We start from the raw sequence: 9,726 nt of genomic DNA, 5'->3' as shown, positions 1-9,726 counted from the left end.
GTAGCACATGCCTGTAATTCCAGCTACTTGGAAGGCTGAGGCAGAAGGATCACCGGAGCAAAGGAGATCGAGGCTGCGGTGGCCGGGAGCGGCCACTGCACTCCAGTCTGGGCTACAGAGTGAGACTCCAACTCAAAAAATAAAAAATAAAAAACTTGCCATAGAATAAAGGGAGTTTACAAAGCCTAAGACATCATGAGTTACGCAAAAATTATACAAATCACAAAACTTATGATTATATTGACACAAAAGTTATACAAATCACAAGGTTTATGATTACATTGATACTATATTATTCAAACTTATAACCACTCAGAAAAAGGGAGAAAATGGAGATTTGCCTCTTTCAGTTGATTGGGCATAGACTACAGGGAAGTCAAGGATCCCCTGAAGCTACTTACTGGGAGTGCATACTGGAGATGAAAGGAAGCACACCTTTTATTAGCTCTCAAGGATATTGTTCAGGAATGTACAGGAGCACTTGAACCCTTGCCATGCTCTTCTCTAGGGTCTGTGACAATATGGACAGACATTAGTGGGTCTCTGTATCACGAGGACAGGTCAGGAGCAGCCTTGGCAGAGAAGAGAAACTACTCTCCTCCCCTCCACACCCCTACAGGAGGAAGAGGGAGGGAGAAGGGATAGCGGAAGGGGCAAGGCTCTAAGGGTGGCCAAGACACTCCCTCTTTGTACAGACTTTGTGAACCAGTCACACAATGTCCACTGCCAACCCAACTGCAAGGGCTAAAAAAGAAAAATACCTTCACAGAGTCCCTTGCAAATATGAGTAGCTATGCACCCTGGATTTGGCCAAGGAATAAGAGGTTTCACTTTCTGAATTAAAAAAAAGAACCAAGGTTGGGTAGGGTGGCTCAAGCCTGTCATCCAAGCACTGAGAGGCAGAGGCAAGAGTCCAGGGATTTGAGACCAGCCTGGGTAACTTGGCAAAACCTTGTCTCTACAAAAAATCAAAACACTAGCCAGGTGTGGTGGCATGCACCTATGATTCCAGCTACTTGGAAGGCTGAGGTGGAAGGGTCACCTGAGCCCAGCAGGTTGAACATGCCACTGCACTCCAGTCTGGGTAACACTGACACTCCAACACACAAACACCCCCCCAGAAAAAAAAACTTTGCGTCAACATAATCCAGCAAGGCGGTAGGGCAGGAGGCAGATGGAGGAGTGAACACAGGTGTGGATGGAGGAACAGACAAAACCAGGTGGCCACTCACTCACACTTCCTGAGGTCTGGGGATTGCCTCCTCCCTCTGCTCCCAGTAGTTTTGCACATTTGAAATTTTCCATGATAAAAAGACATGTGACCAGGCGTAGTGGTTCATGCCTATAATCCCAGAACTTTGGGAGGCCGAGGTGAGAAGATTGTCTGAGTCCATGGATTCGAGACCAGCTTGGGCAACTTGGTGAGACCTCATCTCTACAATAAATCAGTAAAAAATTAGCAGGGAGGGGTGGCACATGCCTGTAGTTCCAGCTACTTAGAAGGCTAAGGTGGAAGGATTACCTGAGCCCAGCAGGTTGAGGCTGCAGTAGCCATGAGTGTGCCACTGCCTCCAGTCTGGGTGAAAGAGTGAGATTCCGACTCAAAAAAAAATACACAAATAAAAATAAATAAAAGGACATATGTAAGGGTTAAAATGAATGAAATTGTAAACAAAACTACTAACTCCCACAGGTAATACATGTATGCTACCTCGGTACTCCATCTCTTGACTCTTCTTTTCCCCCTAGAAATTCACCTGACAATGCACCTCCAACAATATGAAAATGCACATGTGTGAGGCTGTTCACTGCATCACTGCTTGTAATTGCAAAATATTAAAAACAACCAACATGCCCTTGTGTAGGAGAGCTGTGGAACAAACTGATCCGTCCACACAATGGAATACAGTGCAGCTGCCATAAAAAAGAATGAGGAAATCGCTATGAACTGATTTCCAGGATCTTCTGCTAAACAGAAAAAAAAAAAGTGCAATAAGGTGTCCGTAGTATGTGGCCTTTCATGGAACAAAAAGATGAGAAAATATTCATGTGTCTGCTCATTTGTGCAATAAGAAATAACAGAATGATAAGCCCAAAAGGGGAGTTTTCTCCACAGGAGTGAGTGGGAACAAGGTAGAAAGAAGGGGGAAACTGGAAGAGGATCCCACGGGAAGGAGGAGGAAGTCACACCTCTCTGGTCTGCCCTTTTGTAAAGTTCTGATTTTTTTTCTTTTGAGTTGGAGTCTTACTCTGTCACCCAAGCTGGAGAGCAGTGGCACTCTCATGGCTACCACAGTCTCGACCTGCTGGGCTCAGGCGATCCTTCCACCTCAAACTTCCAAGTAGCTGGAACTACAGGCATGCACCATTATGCCTGGTTAATTTTTCTTATTTATTGTAGAGACAAGGTCTCACCAAGTTGCCCAGGCTGGTCTCAAACCTTTGAACTCTGGCAATCCTCTTGCCTCTGCCTCCCAAATTCTGGGATTATGGGCATGAGCCACCACGTCCAGCTTAGTTCTGATTTTTTTAGCCATGCTTATGTTTCTCACATATTAAAAAAATAAACAAAACCAACTAGGGCTGGGCACAGTGGTTCACGCCTATAATCTCAGCACTTTGGGAGGCTGAGGTGAGAAGATTGCCTGAGCTCAGTGGTTCAAGACCAGTCTGGGCAACTTGGTGAGACCTCATCTCTACAATAAATGAAAAAAAAAAAAATTAGCCGTGTGTGGTGGTACATGCTGTGGTTCCAGCTACTTGGAAGACTGAGGCAGAAGGATCACCTAGGCCTAGCAGGTCAAGGCTGCGGTGGCTGTGAGCATGCCCCTGCACTCCAGCCTGGGCGACAGAGTGAGACTCCAACTAAAAAAACAAAAGCAAAAACAAAAACAAAAAACAAAAAATACCCAACCAGGATGTCAGAATTCAATAAAATACAAGGAGTAACAAATGAGGCTCGGTGTGGTGGCTCATGCCTGTAATCTCAGCACTTGGGGAAGTCGAGGAGAGAGGATCACTGAGGCTCGGAGTTTGAGATCAGCCTGGGCAACATAGCAGCAGCCCCTCTCTACAAAAATAAATACAAGGCCGGGTGCGGTGGCTCACGCCTATAATCCCAGCACTTGGGGAGGTTGAGGTGAGAGGATTGCCTGAGACCAGCCTGGGCAACGTGGCAAGACCTCAGCTCTACAATCAATCAAAAAATTAGCCAGGTGTGGTGGCACACAACTGTAGTTCCAGCCACTTGAAAGGCTGAGGCAGAGGGATCGCCAGAGCCCATCAGGTTGAGTCTGTGGTGGCCATAAGTGTGCCAGCCTGGGAGACAGAGTGAGACTCCAACTTAAAAACAAAACAAAACAAAAAACCATGTAGGGTAACTTCCAAGGGTTGCCATGGTAATCATAAACTGCCATGGCACTGGGAGAACTGTCTTCTAGCATACTAATATATTATAATTAGCATATAATGAGCAAAAAGGACATACAGAGGTCACTTTCAACACCATCTTGGTCTCAGTTGGTTTTGGCGGTCTGCTCATTGCATCCTGTCTTGTCTGTGGGGTCTGGGCCTTGTGGCCTTCGTTTTGGGAAACCAGTCCTGCCAGATCCCAGTGTCACTAGGGCCACAGCTTCAGGCCACCCTGTCCTCTGAGTCTCAGGCTGGGGAAGGAGGGTGGGAGTAAGGGCTTCTGGTGGGATTAGGGTCATCCAGTGACACCTCCCTGTCCCTCCCAGGGTCCCAGGTCCACAGAGTGCCTCCCACATCCCCACAGACTCTGCTCTACAGACAATGGAGGGATATTGTTCAACAAAAAGTAAAATTATGATTCTGATGCAGATATAAAATGAGCATTGTTGAAGATTTTATTTAACTCATTATTAATGAAGAAATCTGTAGAATGTTTCAGCCAGTTCAAAGGAGAATCCAAAAAATAAACACATTTATAAATTAGGAATATTAAAATGAATATGTGTGCGCCAGGTGCAGTGGCTCACGCCTGTAATCCCAGCGCTTTGGAAGGCTGAGTCTGGAGGATCCCTGGAGTCCAGGAGTTCGGACCAGCCTGGGCAACAGAGTGAGACTTTGTCTCTACGAAACAGTTTAAAAATTAGTTGGGCATGGTGGGATGTGCCTGTCGTCCCAGCTGTTCCTGAGGTTGAGGTAGGAGGATCACTTGAGCCCAGGAGTTTGAGGCTGCAGTGAGCTGTGATTGCACCACTGCACTCTAGCCTGTTCAAAAAAAAATCTCCAGCTGAAAGCACTCAACGGGATTTGGTCACTCTGGCCTGGTCACACTCTGAAGAAGGTCCAGGGCTCCTAGGAGAGGCCTAGGGAGTCTTGGCAAGGACCTCAGCTTCCCACATTGAGGACCGGTATGGCCTTGTAGCAACCCACCCTAATGCTTCAGAACCCACTAGGAACAAGCCATTTACTTTTATTGAAGTCTATAAAATAGTTTGTTTCCGAGAGGAATGAATTTGCCCGCGAACCACCAGCTGTAATTACTGCCACTCATTGCCAGACATTGCAGGTCTTTAGAGCAGCAAAAATCAGCCATGATGAGGAGCCTTGCAGGTGGACGCAGCCAGGCGAGGCAGCGGGAGGAGGCTGTGGTCAGGTGGTCTGCATGCGGCGTTCTCATGGGGTTCCCTTCCTCCAGGGCCCTGGCGAGCAAGTTCAGGGTGTGGAAGACAGAGGACAGCGAAGGAGCTGGCTGAGGCGCCCCCACCCCACCCCCACCAGGGTTCCCCTAGGCTCAGCGGGGCTTCACAGCAGACAGATCTGAGGTTTTGTTGCAGGTGAACCTCGGAAATGGGGCTCGGCCTGAGAGGTCAAGTGGGTTTCTGCCTTTGTGCAGAAAGGAATTCAAGCGCGACCCACACGGAGCAGATGAAAAGCAAGTCTATTAGAGAGACGGAGAAGGGGACATGGCAGCCCCAAAGGCAGAGCAGCCTCCGTGGACTGCTGGGAAGTGGTATTTTTTTTTTTTCTTCCATTAATCAGTATTTTTTATTATGGTTTTGTGGGGTACAGTTAAGGGTTAGGTGTACAATGACGTTTCATTCAGGCACCCTGTAGATAAGTGGTATTTATGGCCTTTTCTCGATAATATGCTAAGCAAGGGGTGGATTATTCATGGGCTGTCTAGGAAAGGGGGGAAGTCCCCCCCCCATCGAAGGTCCCTCCCCCTTTTGTTATTTACTTTTGAGTCTGGGTCTCAGTCTGTCACGCAGGTTGGAGTACAGTGGCACGACCACAGCTCACTGCAGCCTCGACTTCCTGGCCCCACACCATCCTCCCACCTCAGTCTTCCAGGGAGCTGGGACTACAGGCACGCACTATCATGCCTGGCTTAATCTTTTATTTTTGTAGAGACGAGGTCTTGCTATGTTGTCCAGGCTGGTCTCGAACTTTGGGGCCCAGGCAATCCTGCCTCGGCCTCCCAAAGTGCTGAGATCACAGGCATGAACCCCTGCGCCCAGCCGCCTCCCCTTTTCAACAACCCATGTAGGGTGACTTCCAGGGTGGTCATGTTAATTATAAACTGCCATGGCGCTGGCCGGTGTGTCTTCTAGCATGCGAATATATTATAATGACCATACAATGAGCAAGAGGAACAGGTAGAGCGCATTTGCAACACCATCTTGGTCAAGGCTTGGCCAAAGCCAGCTTTCTTACCGCTTCCCAACTTGTCAGTGAGGTCTGGAGCCTGTGACCTTCATTGTGGAAACTAGTCCTGCTGACTTCCTGTCCATTTCTGCCCTGGCCCTGTCGCTTCCCAGAGTCAGTGGCCCCAGAGTGAGTCTCACCCTCCTCGTCACTTGCCTCGTGTGCCAATAGCCCTGGGAATAGTGACCTGAAACCCCAGCTCTGGACCTACCTCAAAGGTCTGAGCCTCCTCCCTCCCACCAGCCGCGAGGTTGCTCTCAGGTTGCAGGAGGAGCTATTGGGCAGCCTGGCTCCCTGCAGTCCTGTGTCAGGACTCCCCAATCCCCAGAGTCTCAAAGGGTTGGGTTTGACTCTTGAATCCAACCCCTGGCGACAGCCTGGGCTATACCCTTGGGCTTTTACAGCGAATCCAGGCTCAGCCCTTCTTCCCCTTCTCCCTCCACTGCACACAGCCCCCTGGCAGCCAGGCACACCTTGGGGCAAGCCGTCCATTAACACTGGGCTCCTGGGTGTGTGCAGACGACCAGCAAACAACTGTGAGCAAAGTCGCAGGCCTCCTCCTTGGGGATGTGGGAGCCCAACGCCTCCCAGTGGACTCAGAGCTCGGCCTCTCTGCAAGTGTGCAGACCAAATGCCCTCAGCCACAGTCAAGAAGTGTGAGGATGCTGCCCTCATGTTCCCACAGGCAGGCAGGGGAAAAGGATATGAAAGAGACCATTGCCGATGATGCAAACAACTGAAAGCATGATAAGGACTGGGAAGGAAAAGTACAGGATTCTGTGGGAGCCATGGGCCAAGCTGGGCAGTGGTGGGTGGTCAGATTGGCTTCCCTGAGGATGTGAGATTTACACCCAGACCTGAAGGATGAGAACACTGGCTGGGGGAAAAGCAGAAGAAAGAATGCTCCAGGTGGGCAGACGGCAGGCAGGGACCCTGCAGCACAGCTCCGTCATGGCTCCTCCACGTCTCGGACCCCGCTGTGGTTGCCTGTGACTGTGGCCTGGCAAAGTCCACACTCCTCACCTGCACGCCCATGCTCAGTTGAGCCCTTCTGCCAGATTTCTCTCCTACTGCTGGACTTCGGCACTCAGGGCCCAGCAGATGGACTATTCTTGTCCCAGAGCCTATCCTGTGTTTTCTGTCCTGGTGCTGTGGCTCAGCCGGGAATGCGCTCTCTCCTCCTCTCTGCATGTTATAATCCTTCCCTTGGTTCCCATTCTGGGTGAGATGAAACAAGCACACCCCAACCCATCTACTCCACTGAAGCCAATATAAACCTTGGACAGTTAGCAGAAGAAGCTGGAACGTAAATCCTAGCAGGTGCATTGGGGGAAGAAAATCAAAACTTGAAGTATTCCAGCCCTCACCAGCAGTGAGTTGATCACTTTGGCTCTTCCAAGATCCTCATGTCTGGGCTTAAGGCACCCCAAATCCTGATGGCTGTGAAGAACTCAACCAGCAGTTTGATTCCAGTCAGAATCATCAGTGAATCCCCACCAAGTGCACCTGCATCAATGATGCAACTGTCCCCTCCGCAGCCTCGATTTGTTTCCACGGTTTGCTGCCCTAAAGCGGGTGTCTGTTATCTGCCAGTCTGGAGTCTTTGCAGTAGCAGGCCAGATGGCCAGGCCGTTGGGCCAGCTAAGCTCGTAGCAAGGTCCTTTAAGGGGATCATTGGCCAGGGCATTAGGACTGCAGCAAGTTCTGCCCACAGAGTAGAAAGACCATGTTCACTTAGTGCTTTATGTGGGTGGTACTGAGGCTGAGTGGCTACAGCAGTGCGGTAAACATGACCAGATACCAGATCCAGGAATTTAGGGGAATCTTAGTGATCTGAGGACCCCATGGTGGGCAATAATGTTTCCTCTGGAGGGATTGCTGTCCCCTTTTCTGGTAAAGCCAAAATGGTGCTAGGGTAAGGCCAACTGACTCTCAAATATCCCATTTCATTTTAAACAGAGAAGTCTATTGGGCTTTTTCACCTTGCTGGTGACTGAGTGAGCTGATCTACCCAAAAATGGGGATATGAGGCCAAAGGTCCCAAGGCATCCTTGGGTCAGGCATTCAGTTCCAACAAGAGCTTGGTCATAGCTTCCTTAAAACAAGAGTGTGCTTGATATCTTTTCCAGCAGGTGGCGCTGTTACACTAGGGAAAAGCTGCAGCCATTAAATCTTTAAAATTGATTTCTCTTTCTCTTGCTATGATTCGATATTGTCTCTGCTGGTATCAGGTATTGTTTAAGTAGGTAAGAGGAGAGGGGAAAGTGATACCAGATAGAATTGTGGTACATTATAAATGAACAAGAACAGAAATGGTAACTATCTGGGTGAGCATAAATAGATATTTCTGGTCTTCTTGAGTTCTTTAAAATATGTATGACAGGCCAGGCTCCGTGGCTCTGCCTGTAATCCCAGCACTTTGGGAGGATGAGGTGAGAGGATTGCCTGAGCTCAGAGGTTCGAGACCAGTCTGGGCAATTTGGCGAGCCCTCATCTCTATAATAAATTAAAAAAAAAAAAAAAATTAGCCGTGTGTGGTGGCACATGCCTGTGGTTCCAGCTACTTGGAAGGCTGAGGCAGAAGGTTCACCTGGGTCCAGCAGGTCGAGGCTGCAGTGGCTGTGAGCATGCCACTGTACTCCAGTCTGGGCAACAGGGTGAGACTTTCAACTAAAAAAAAAAATATGACAAAAGCAAAAATTACAACAACCAGGCATTTCACAGTATGTAGATGTAATAATAAGACAATTATAACAAAGGGGGAGGGTAAGGAGACCCACATGGTGGTAAGATGTCTACATTCCACTTGAAATGGTAAAATATTGATTCTAAATCTACTATTAAGAAGTCAAGTATGAGCGGGGCTCAGTGGCTCAGCCTGTAATCCCACGCTTTGGGACGCTGAGGTGAGTGGATTGCCTGAGCCCGCGGGTTCGAGACCCGCTTGGGCAACTTGGTGAGACCTCATCTCTACAATAAAATAAAAAAATCAGCTGGGCTTGGTAGTGCGTGCCTGTAATTCCGGCAACTCGGAAGGCTGAGGTGGAAGGATGTCGGAGCCCAGCAGGTTGAGGTTGTGCCTGGCCACTGCACTCCAGTCTGAGCGACAGAGTGAGACTCCAACTCAAAAAAAAAATAAAGTCAAGTATGTATATTGTCATACCTAGAACATTGAAAAATGATACAAAGATAATGTCAAAAACTTATTAAATAACTTAAACTGGAATATTTTTAAAAGTTTTTTAAGTAAACCAAACAAAAATAGGAAAGAGAAAACAGGAATGAAAACTAGAGAAAAAAATGGAAAACAAATAATATGGGCAGCTTAAATTTAAACATATCAACAATTAACGTGTTAATTACATGTAAATGATGCAAATAACTACATGATATAAACATACCTATTAAAAGATAGAGATTGGCTGGACTCAATGGCTCAGCCTGTAATCCCAGCACTTTGAGAGGCCGAGGTGAGTGGATTGCCTGAACTCGCGGGTTCGAGACCAGCCCGGGCAACTTGGTGAGTTCTCGTCTCTACAATAAATCAAAAAATAGCTCGGTGTGGTAGCGCGCCCCTGTAGTTCTGGCTACTTAGAAGGCTGGGGCAGAAGGATCACCAGAGCCCAGTAGGTTGACACTGGGATGGCCATGAGTGTGCCACTGCACTCCAGCCTGGGTGACGAAGTGAGACTCCAACTCAAAAAAAAAAAAAAAAAGAGAGAGATTAGAAGAATGGATTTTATTAAAGCAACCCAAGTACATGCTGTCTACAAGGAATTCTTTTTTTCCTTTTTTTTTTGGCAACATAGTCTCACTCTGTTACCCAGGCTAGAGTGCAGTGATGCTATCATTGCCTTGAACTCCTGGGCTCAAGCAATTCTCCCTTCACAGCCTCCCAAGTAGCTGGGGTTATAGGTATGCAGCACCATACCTGACTAAGTTTTTAAATTTTTTGTAGAGACAGAGTCTCACTGTATTGTCCAGGCTGGTCTTAAACTCCTGGCCTCAAATGATCCTCCTGCCTCAGCCTCCCAAAGCATTGAGGATACGAGC

The sequence above is a fragment of the Carlito syrichta genome, unplaced genomic scaffold (assembly GCF_000164805.1).
Source record: "Carlito syrichta isolate Samal-C Ts95f unplaced genomic scaffold, Tarsius_syrichta-2.0.1 Scaffold310000, whole genome shotgun sequence".
In the NCBI taxonomy this organism is placed as follows: domain Eukaryota; kingdom Metazoa; phylum Chordata; class Mammalia; order Primates; family Tarsiidae; genus Carlito; species Carlito syrichta.
Note: the sequence above shows the minus strand (reverse complement) of the source record.